General features: G+C 35.5%; 15 non-coding genes across 15 annotated transcripts in view; all 15 read right to left on the minus strand.

Moving 5' to 3' along the window:
- Nucleotides 1–759: 759 nt before the first annotated feature.
- On the minus strand, nt 760–841 carry TRNAS-AGA (transfer RNA serine (anticodon AGA)). Its single transcript has one exon. It is a non-coding gene; the product is annotated as a tRNA-Ser (tRNA).
- A 240-nt stretch (nt 842–1,081) lies between these two features.
- TRNAY-GUA (transfer RNA tyrosine (anticodon GUA)) lies at nt 1,082–1,171 on the minus strand. Its single transcript is given in 2 exon segments — nt 1,082–1,117; nt 1,135–1,171. It is a non-coding gene; the product is annotated as a tRNA-Tyr (tRNA).
- Nucleotides 1,172–2,073: 902 nt separating this feature from the next.
- On the minus strand, nt 2,074–2,155 carry TRNAS-AGA (transfer RNA serine (anticodon AGA)). Its single transcript has one exon. It is a non-coding gene; the product is annotated as a tRNA-Ser (tRNA).
- Nucleotides 2,156–2,395: 240 nt separating this feature from the next.
- TRNAY-GUA (transfer RNA tyrosine (anticodon GUA)) lies at nt 2,396–2,485 on the minus strand. Its single transcript is given in 2 exon segments — nt 2,396–2,431; nt 2,449–2,485. It is a non-coding gene; the product is annotated as a tRNA-Tyr (tRNA).
- A 902-nt stretch (nt 2,486–3,387) lies between these two features.
- Nucleotides 3,388–3,469, minus strand: TRNAS-AGA (transfer RNA serine (anticodon AGA)). Its single transcript has one exon. It is a non-coding gene; the product is annotated as a tRNA-Ser (tRNA).
- Nucleotides 3,470–3,709: 240 nt separating this feature from the next.
- On the minus strand, nt 3,710–3,799 carry TRNAY-GUA (transfer RNA tyrosine (anticodon GUA)). The gene is given in 2 exon segments: nt 3,710–3,745; nt 3,763–3,799. It is a non-coding gene; the product is annotated as a tRNA-Tyr (tRNA).
- Nucleotides 3,800–4,701: 902 nt separating this feature from the next.
- TRNAS-AGA (transfer RNA serine (anticodon AGA)) lies at nt 4,702–4,783 on the minus strand. The gene has a single exon. It is a non-coding gene; the product is annotated as a tRNA-Ser (tRNA).
- Nucleotides 4,784–5,023: 240 nt separating this feature from the next.
- Nucleotides 5,024–5,113, minus strand: TRNAY-GUA (transfer RNA tyrosine (anticodon GUA)). The gene is given in 2 exon segments: nt 5,024–5,059; nt 5,077–5,113. It is a non-coding gene; the product is annotated as a tRNA-Tyr (tRNA).
- A 902-nt stretch (nt 5,114–6,015) lies between these two features.
- Nucleotides 6,016–6,097, minus strand: TRNAS-AGA (transfer RNA serine (anticodon AGA)). The gene has a single exon. It is a non-coding gene; the product is annotated as a tRNA-Ser (tRNA).
- Nucleotides 6,098–6,337: 240 nt separating this feature from the next.
- TRNAY-GUA (transfer RNA tyrosine (anticodon GUA)) lies at nt 6,338–6,427 on the minus strand. Its single transcript is given in 2 exon segments — nt 6,338–6,373; nt 6,391–6,427. It is a non-coding gene; the product is annotated as a tRNA-Tyr (tRNA).
- Nucleotides 6,428–7,329: 902 nt separating this feature from the next.
- TRNAS-AGA (transfer RNA serine (anticodon AGA)) lies at nt 7,330–7,411 on the minus strand. Its single transcript has one exon. It is a non-coding gene; the product is annotated as a tRNA-Ser (tRNA).
- A 240-nt stretch (nt 7,412–7,651) lies between these two features.
- On the minus strand, nt 7,652–7,741 carry TRNAY-GUA (transfer RNA tyrosine (anticodon GUA)). Its single transcript is given in 2 exon segments — nt 7,652–7,687; nt 7,705–7,741. It is a non-coding gene; the product is annotated as a tRNA-Tyr (tRNA).
- A 902-nt stretch (nt 7,742–8,643) lies between these two features.
- On the minus strand, nt 8,644–8,725 carry TRNAS-AGA (transfer RNA serine (anticodon AGA)). The gene has a single exon. It is a non-coding gene; the product is annotated as a tRNA-Ser (tRNA).
- A 240-nt stretch (nt 8,726–8,965) lies between these two features.
- On the minus strand, nt 8,966–9,055 carry TRNAY-GUA (transfer RNA tyrosine (anticodon GUA)). Its single transcript is given in 2 exon segments — nt 8,966–9,001; nt 9,019–9,055. It is a non-coding gene; the product is annotated as a tRNA-Tyr (tRNA).
- A 902-nt stretch (nt 9,056–9,957) lies between these two features.
- The window catches only part of TRNAS-AGA (transfer RNA serine (anticodon AGA)), an 82-nt gene continuing 39 nt past the window's right edge, over nt 9,958–10,000 (minus strand). The window contains exon 1 of the tRNA in view: nt 9,958–10,000. This exon is cut by the window's right edge and continues 39 nt beyond it. This is a non-coding gene — a tRNA (tRNA-Ser).

Genomic DNA, 10,000 nt, shown 5'->3' on the forward strand with positions numbered 1-10,000 from the left:
ACACAAATTGTCTTGTTTAATCATTTGGAAAATATCACTAATAGTTTGACTTATATTTGTGCAATTACTATCAACTGGCTACAGAGCTAGTTTGGAAAGCACTTTCAATAGATTTTTTTAGTGTAGCCAAACTTACATCAAGATTAGAGATGCTTGAGCCTATCAAACCTTCTACACTCTTTTAAATTTTGCTTGTTTTGTAAACTAATCAAGTGTTCCAGGAATGATGGGGATATTCCATTGTTTGTTCTGATTTGACAATTCATTTTGGACAATGAGCGGCCCTTTTGAGCTAGTGAAGATAATTGTGCTACATGAGAGTATGCACAGACAATTATTTTTCTTTTTTTGCATTAAAGCACAATTTTTAATAAAGGAGAGGTTAATGATATAATAATTAGCACTGAAAGTCATCTGACACGATTTGAAAGTAAAATGTTGTGCATTGAAAGTAACCAAAGCTCTTTTTACTTTGAGTGGACATCATTTTCTTTCAAATGAATTTGATATTTTGCTAAATGTACAAAACTTTCTTACAAATTTGACATTCAAAATGCATTTGTAATTAATAAATGCTACTTAGTATGGCTGCTGAGATTCCTGGGCTCAGTCTCAAGTAGAGGAGGAGAATGACGGATAGAGAAAGAGAGAACAGACAGGCATCCTAAAGATTTTGATGTGCCAGTTCCTGACTCACCCTGAGCAACACTGGTTTCAAGCTTTTATTAAATTTTCTGAAAAATAAAACAACCATGTGGTCGTAGTCAGCAGGATTTGAACCTGCACGGGGAGACCCCAATGGCTTTCTAGTCCATCGCCTTAACCACTCGGCCACGACTACCTCTCATGCAATGTGATGTTTTCACAAAAATTTTCTCTATGGGTTGAGCTACTTCATTTCAGGATGTGAGGATGACTGAAGTAATATTGTATCAGAGATGATTTCCATGGGAAGTTAATCCTGACCACAGTGACCTGCGTTAATGATTTTTAAAATATAACTTGGAGAATGCTTTATACTTGGTACAGTTTTGGGTTTGTAAAATGTCAGTACTGACATCTAAGTTTATCAAAAGCATCATCCTTCGAGCCAGAATTGAACCAGCGACCTAAGGATTTCTGTACCAATCACCTCTACAGTCCTCCGCTCTACCAGCTGAGCTATCAAAGGATTCCATGATCGTACATCTGTGATATTACGTGCTATTAAAATGATTGAGTGTTAATTTTAAACATTATCAACTTTCCAAGCAAAATGAAAAATGATTTGACTACACAAAAGAGATTCAACTACTTATTCCTGTGCTGCTTTATCACACAAATTGTCTTGTTTAATCATTTGGAAAATATCACTAATAGTTTGACTTATATTTGTGCAATTACTATCAACTGGCTACAGAGCTAGTTTGGAAAGCACTTTCAATAGATTTTTTAGTGTAGCCAAACTTACATCAAGATTAGAGATGCTTGAGCCTATCAAACCTTCTACACTCTTTTAAATTTTGCTTGTTTTGTAAACTAATCAAGTGTTCCAGGAATGATGGGGATATTCCATTGTTTGTTCTGATTTGACAATTCATTTTGGACAATGAGCGGCCCTTTTGAGCTAGTGAAGATAATTGTGCTACATGAGAGTATGCACAGACAATTATTTTTCTTTTTTTGCATTAAAGCACAATTTTTAATAAAGGAGAGGTTAATGATATAATAATTAGCACTGAAAGTCATCTGACACGATTTGAAAGTAAAATGTTGTGCATTGAAAGTAACCAAAGCTCTTTTTACTTTGAGTGGACATCATTTTCTTTCAAATGAATTTGATATTTTGCTAAATGTACAAAACTTTCTTACAAATTTGACATTCAAAATGCATTTGTAATTAATAAATGCTACTTAGTATGGCTGCTGAGATTCCTGGGCTCAGTCTCAAGTAGAGGAGGAGAATGACGGATAGAGAAAGAGAGAACAGACAGGCATCCTAAAGATTTTGATGTGCCAGTTCCTGACTCACCCTGAGCAACACTGGTTTCAAGCTTTTATTAAATTTTCTGAAAAATAAAACAACCATGTGGTCGTAGTCAGCAGGATTTGAACCTGCACGGGGAGACCCCAATGGCTTTCTAGTCCATCGCCTTAACCACTCGGCCACGACTACCTCTCATGCAATGTGATGTTTTCACAAAAATTTTCTCTATGGGTTGAGCTACTTCATTTCAGGATGTGAGGATGACTGAAGTAATATTGTATCAGAGATGATTTCCATGGGAAGTTAATCCTGACCACAGTGACCTGCGTTAATGATTTTTAAAATATAACTTGGAGAATGCTTTATACTTGGTACAGTTTTGGGTTTGTAAAATGTCAGTACTGACATCTAAGTTTATCAAAAGCATCATCCTTCGAGCCAGAATTGAACCAGCGACCTAAGGATTTCTGTACCAATCACCTCTACAGTCCTCCGCTCTACCAGCTGAGCTATCAAAGGATTCCATGATCGTACATCTGTGATATTACGTGCTATTAAAATGATTGAGTGTTAATTTTAAACATTATCAACTTTCCAAGCAAAATGAAAAATGATTTGACTACACAAAAGAGATTCAACTACTTATTCCTGTGCTGCTTTATCACACAAATTGTCTTGTTTAATCATTTGGAAAATATCACTAATAGTTTGACTTATATTTGTGCAATTACTATCAACTGGCTACAGAGCTAGTTTGGAAAGCACTTTCAATAGATTTTTTAGTGTAGCCAAACTTACATCAAGATTAGAGATGCTTGAGCCTATCAAACCTTCTACACTCTTTTAAATTTTGCTTGTTTTGTAAACTAATCAAGTGTTCCAGGAATGATGGGGATATTCCATTGTTTGTTCTGATTTGACAATTCATTTTGGACAATGAGCGGCCCTTTTGAGCTAGTGAAGATAATTGTGCTACATGAGAGTATGCACAGACAATTATTTTTCTTTTTTTGCATTAAAGCACAATTTTTAATAAAGGAGAGGTTAATGATATAATAATTAGCACTGAAAGTCATCTGACACGATTTGAAAGTAAAATGTTGTGCATTGAAAGTAACCAAAGCTCTTTTTACTTTGAGTGGACATCATTTTCTTTCAAATGAATTTGATATTTTGCTAAATGTACAAAACTTTCTTACAAATTTGACATTCAAAATGCATTTGTAATTAATAAATGCTACTTAGTATGGCTGCTGAGATTCCTGGGCTCAGTCTCAAGTAGAGGAGGAGAATGACGGATAGAGAAAGAGAGAACAGACAGGCATCCTAAAGATTTTGATGTGCCAGTTCCTGACTCACCCTGAGCAACACTGGTTTCAAGCTTTTAGTAAATTTTCTGAAAAATAAAACAACCATGTGGTCGTAGTCGGCAGGATTTGAACCTGCGCGGTGAGACCCCAATGTAATTCTAGTCCATCGCCTTAACCACTCGGCCACGACTACCTCTCATGCAATGTGATGTTTTCACAAAAATTTTCTCTATGGGTTGAGCTACTTCATTTCAGGATGTGAGGATGACTGAAGTAATATTGTATCAGAGATGATTTCCATGGGAAGTTAATCCTGACCACAGTGACCTGCGTTAATGATTTTTAAAATATAACTTGGAGAATGCTTTATACTTGGTACAGTTTTGGGTTTGTAAAATGTCAGTACTGACATCTAAGTTTATCAAAAGCATCATCCTTCGAGCCGGAATTGAACCAGCGACCTAAGGATTTCTGTACCAATCACCTCTACAGTCCTCCGCTCTACCAGCTGAGCTATCGAAGGATTCCATGATCATACATCTGTGATATTACGTGCTATTAAAATGATTGAGTGTTAATTTTAAACATTATCAACTTTCCAAGCAAAATGAAAAATGATTTGACTACACAAAAGAGATTCAACTACTTATTCCTGTGCTGCTTTATCACACAAATTGTCTTGTTTAATCATTTGGAAAATATCACTAATAGTTTGACTTATATTTGTGCAATTACTATCAACTGGCTACAGAGCTAGTTTGGAAAGCACTTTCAATAGATTTTTTAGTGTAGCCAAACTTACATCAAGATTAGAGATGCTTGAGCCTATCAAACCTTCTACACTCTTTTAAATTTTGCTTGTTTTGTAAACTAATCAAGTGTTCCAGGAATGATGGGGATATTCCATTGTTTGTTCTGATTTGACAATTCATTTTGGACAATGAGCGGCCCTTTTGAGCTAGTGAAGATAATTGTGCTACATGAGAGTATGCACAGACAATTATTTTTCTTTTTTTGCATTAAAGCACAATTTTTAATAAAGGAGAGGTTAATGATATAATAATTAGCACTGAAAGTCATCTGACACGATTTGAAAGTAAAATGTTGTGCATTGAAAGTAACCAAAGCTCTTTTTACTTTGAGTGGACATCATTTTCTTTCAAATGAATTTGATATTTTGCTAAATGTACAAAACTTTCTTACAAATTTGACATTCAAAATGCATTTGTAATTAATAAATGCTACTTAGTATGGCTGCTGAGATTCCTGGGCTCAGTCTCAAGTAGAGGAGGAGAATGACGGATAGAGAAAGAGAGAACAGACAGGCATCCTAAAGATTTTGATGTGCCAGTTCCTGACTCACCCTGAGCAACACTGGTTTCAAGCTTTTAGTAAATTTTCTGAAAAATAAAACAACCATGTGGTCGTAGTCGGCAGAATTTGAACCTGCGCGGGGAGACCCCAATGTAATTCTAGTCCATCGCCTTAACCACTCGGCCACGACTACCTCTCATGCAATGTGATGTTTTCACAAAAATTTTCTCTATGGGTTGAGCTACTTCATTTCAGGATGTGAGGATGACTGAAGTATTATTGTATCAGAGATGATTTCCATGGGAAGTTAATCCTGACCACAGTGACCTGCGTTAATGATTTTTAAAATATAACTTGGAGAATGCTTTATACTTGGTACAGTTTTGGGTTTGTAAAATGTCAGTACTGACATCTAAGTTTATCAAAAGCATCATCCTTCGAGCCGGCATTGAACCAGCGACCTAAGGATTTCTGTACCAATCACCTCTACAGTCCTCTGCTCTACCAGCTGAGCTATCGAAGGATTCCATGATTGTACATCTGTGATATTACGTGCTATTAAAATGACTGAGTGTTAATTTTAAACATTATCAACTTTCCAAGCAAAATGAAAAATGATTTGACTACACAAAAGAGATTCAACTACTTATTCCTGTGCTGCTTTATCACACAAATTGTCATGTTTAATCATTTGGAAAATATCACTAACAGTTTGACTTATATTTGTGCAATTACTATCAACTGGCTACAGAGCTAGTTTGGAAAGCACTTTCAATAGATTTTTTAGTGTAGCCAAACTTACATCAATATTAGAGATGCTTGAGCCTATCAAACCTTCTACACTCTTTTAAATTTTGCTTGTTTTGTAAACTAATCAAGTGTTCCAGGAATGATGGGGATATTCCATTGTTTGTTCTGATTTGACAATTCATTTTGGACAATGAGCGGCCCTTTTGAGCTAGTGAAGATAATTGTGCTACATGAGAGTATGCACAGACAATTATTTTTCTTTTTTTGCATTAAAGCACAATTTTTAATAAAGGAGAGGTTAATGATATAATAATTAGCACTGAAAGTCATCTGACATGATTTGAAAGTAAAATGTTGTGCATTGAAAGTAACCAAAGCTCTTTTTACTTTAAGTGGACATCATTTTCTTTCAAATGAATTTGATATTTTGCTAAATGTACAAAACTTTCTTACAAATTTGACATTCAAAATGCATTTGTAATTAATAAATGCTACTTAGTATGGCTGCTGAGATTCCTGGGCTCAGTCTCAAGTAGAGGAGGAGAATGACGGATAGAGAAAGAGAGAACAGACAGGCATCCTAAAGATTTTGATGTGCCAGTTCCTGACTCACCCTGAGCAACACTGGTTTCAAGCTTTTAGTAAATTTTCTGAAAAATAAAACAACCTTGTGGTCGTAGTCGGCAGGATTTGAACCTGCGCGGGGAGACCCCAATGTAATTCTAGTCCATCGCCTTAACCACTCGGCCACGACAACCTCTCATGCAATGTGATGTTTTCACAAAAATTTTCTCTATGGGTTGAGCTACTTCATTTCAGGATGTGAGGATGACTGAAGTAATATTGTATCAGAGATGATTTCCATGGGAAGTTAATCCTGACCACAGTGACCTGCGTTAATGATTTTTAAAATATAACTTGGAGAATGCTTTATACTTGGTACAGTTTTGGGTTTGTAAAATGTCAGTACTGACATCTAAGTTTATCAAAAGCATCATCCTTCGAGCCGGAATTGAACCAGCGACCTAAGGATTTCTGTACCAATCACCTCTACAGTCCTCCACTCTACCAGCTGAGCTATCAAAGGATTCCATGATCATACATCTGTGATATTACGTGCTATTAAAATGATTGAGTGTTAATTTTAAACATTATCAACTTTCCAAGCAAAATGAAAAATGATTTGACTACACAAAAGAGATTCAACTACTTATTCCTGTGCTGCTTAATCACACAAATTGTCATGTTTAATCATTTGGAAAATATCACTAATAGTTTGACTTATATTTGTGCAATTACTATCAACTGGCTACAGAGCTAGTTTGGAAAGCACTTTCAATAGATTTTTTAGTGTAGCCAAACTTACATCAAGATTAGAGATGCTTGAGCCTATCAAACCTTCTACACTCTTTTAAATTTTGCTTGTTTTGTAAACTAATCAAGTGTTCCAGGAATGATGGGGATATTCCATTGTTTGTTCTGATTTGACAATTCATTTTGGACAATGAGCGGCCCTTTTGAGCTAGTGAAGATAATTGTGCTACATGAGAGTATGCACAGACAATTATTTTTCTTTTTTTGCATTAAAGCACAATTTTTAATAAAGGAGAGGTTAATGATATAATAATTAGCACTGAAAGTCATCTGACACGATTTGAAAGTAAAATGTTGTGCATTGAAAGTAACCAAAGCTCTTTTTACTTTGAGTGGACATCATTTTCTTTCAAATGAATTTGATATTTTGCTAAATGTACAAAACTTTCTTACAAATTTGACATTCAAAATGCATTTGTAATTAATAAATGCTACTTAGTATGGCTGCTGAGATTCCTGGGCTCAGTCTCAAGTAGAGGAGGAGAATGACGGATAGAGAAAGAGAGAACAGACAGGCATCCTAAAGATTTTGATGTGCCAGTTCCTGACTCACCCTGAGCAACACTGGTTTCAAGCTTTTAGTAAATTTTCTGAAAAATAAAACAACCATGTGGTCGTAGTCGGCAGGATTTGAACCTGCGCGGGGAGACCCCAATGGATTTCTAGTCCATCACCTTAACCACTCGGCCACGACTACCTCTCATGCAATGTGATGTTTTCACAAAAATTTTCTCTATGGGTTGAGCTACTTCATTTCAGGATGTGAGGATGACTGAAGTAATATTGTATCAGAGATGATTTCCATGGGAAGTTAATCCTGACCACAGTGACCTGCGTTAATGATTTTTAAAATATAACTTGGAGAATGCTTTATACTTGGTACAGTTTTGGGTTTGAAAAATGTCAGTACTGACATCTAAGTTTATCAAAAGCATCATCCTTCGAGCCGGAATTGAACCAGCGACCTAAGGATTTCTGTACCAATCACCTCTACAGTCCTCTGCTCTACCAGCTGAGCTATCGAAGGATTCCATGATTGTACATCTGTGATATTACGTGCTATTAAAATGACTGAGTGTTAATTTTAAACATTATCAACTTTCCAAGCAAAATGAAAAATGATTTGACTACACAAAAGAGATTCAACTACTTATTCCTGTGTTGCTTTATCACACAAATTGTCATGTTTAATCATTTGGAAAATATCACTAATAGTTTGACTTATATTTGTGCAATTACTATCAACTGGCTACAGAGCTAGTTTGGAAAGCACTTTCAATAGATTTTTTAGTGTAGCCAAACTTACATCAATATTAGAGATGCTTGAGCCTATCAAACCTTCTACACTCTTTTAAATTTTGCTTGTTTTGTAAACTAATCAAGTGTTCCAGGAATGATGGGGATATTCCATTGTTTGTTCTGATTTGACAATTCATTTTGGACAATGAGCGGCCCTTTTGAGCTAGTGAAGATAATTGTGCTACATGAGAGTATGCACAGACAATTATTTTTCTTTTTTTGCATTAAAGCACAATTTTTAATAAAGGAGAGGTTAATGATATAATAATTAGCACTGAAAGTCATCTGACACGATTTGAAAGTAAAATGTTGTGCATTGAAAGTAACCAAAGCTCTTTTTACTTTGAGTGGACATCATTTTCTTTCAAATGAATTTGATATTTTGCTAAATGTACAAAACTTTCTTACAAATTTGACATTCAAAATGCATTTGTAATTAATAAATGCTACTTAGTATGGCTGCTGAGATTCCTGGGCTCAGTCTCAAGTAGAGGAGGAGAATGACGGATAGAGAAAGAGAGAACAGACAGGCATCCTAAAGATTTTGATGTGCTAGTTCCTGACTCACCCTGAGCAACACTGGTTTCAAGCTTTTAGTAAATTTTCTGAAAAATAAAACAACCTTGTGGTCGTAGTCGGCAGGATTTGAACCTGCGCGGGGAGACCCCAATGTAATTCTAGTCCATCGCCTTAACCACTCGGCCACGACTACCTCTCATGCAATGTGATGTTTTCACAAAAATTTTCTCTATGGGTTGAGCTACTTCATTTCAGGATGTGAGGATGACTGAAGTAATATTGTATCAGAGATGATTTCCATGGGAAGTTAATCCTGACCACAGTGACCTGCGTTAATGATTTTTAAAATATAACTTGGAGAATGCTTTATACTTGGTACAGTTTTGGGTTTGTAAAATGTCAGTACTGACATCTAAGTTTATCAAAAGCATCATCCTTCGAGCCGAAATTGAACCAGCGACCTAAGGATTTCTGTACCAATCACCTCTACAGTCCTCCACTCTACCAGCTGAGCTATCAAAGGATTCCATGATCGTACATCTGTGATATTACGTGCTATTAAAATGATTGAGTGTTAATTTTAAACATTATCAACTTTCCAAGCAAAATGAAAAATGATTTAACTACACAAAAGAGATTCAACTACTTATTCCTGTGCTGCTTTATCACACAAATTGTCATGTTTAATCATTTGGAAAATATCACTAATAGTTTGACTTATATTTGTGCAATTACTATCAACTGGCTACAGAGCTAGTTTGGAAAGCACTTTCAATAGATTTTTTAGTGTAGCCAAACTTACATCAAGATTAGAGATGCTTGAGCCTATCAAACCTTCTACACTCTTTTAAATTTTGCTTGTTTTGTAAACTAATCAAGTGTTCCAGGAATGATGGGGATATTCCATTGTTTGTTCTGATTTGACAATTCATTTTGGACAATGAGCGGCCCTTTTGAGCTAGTGAAGATAATTGTGCTACATGAGAGTATGCACAGACAATTATTTTTCTTTTTTTGCATTAAAGCACAATTTTTAATAAAGGAGAGGTTAATGATATAATAATTAGCACTGAAAGTCATCTGACACGATTTGAAAGTAAAATGTTGTGCATTGAAAGTAACCAAAGCTCTTTTTACTTTGAGTGGACATCATTTTCTTTCAAATGAATTTGATATTTTGCTAAATGTACAAAACTTTCTTACAAATTTGACATTCAAAATGCATTTGTAATTAATAAATGCTACTTAGTATGGCTGCTGAGATTCCTGGGCTCAGTCTCAAGTAGAGGAGGAGAATGACGGATAGAGAAAGAGAGAACAGACAGGCATCCTAAAGATTTTGATGTGCCAGTTCCTGACTCACCCTGAGCAACACTGGTTTCAAGCTTTTAGTAAATTTTCTGAAAAATAAAACAACCATGTGGTCGTAGTCGGCAGGATTTGAACCTGCGCGGGGAGACCCCAATGG

This window comes from Pseudophryne corroboree, chromosome 4, assembly GCF_028390025.1.
Source record: "Pseudophryne corroboree isolate aPseCor3 chromosome 4, aPseCor3.hap2, whole genome shotgun sequence".
NCBI classification, from domain to species: Eukaryota; Metazoa; Chordata; class Amphibia; order Anura; family Myobatrachidae; genus Pseudophryne; species Pseudophryne corroboree.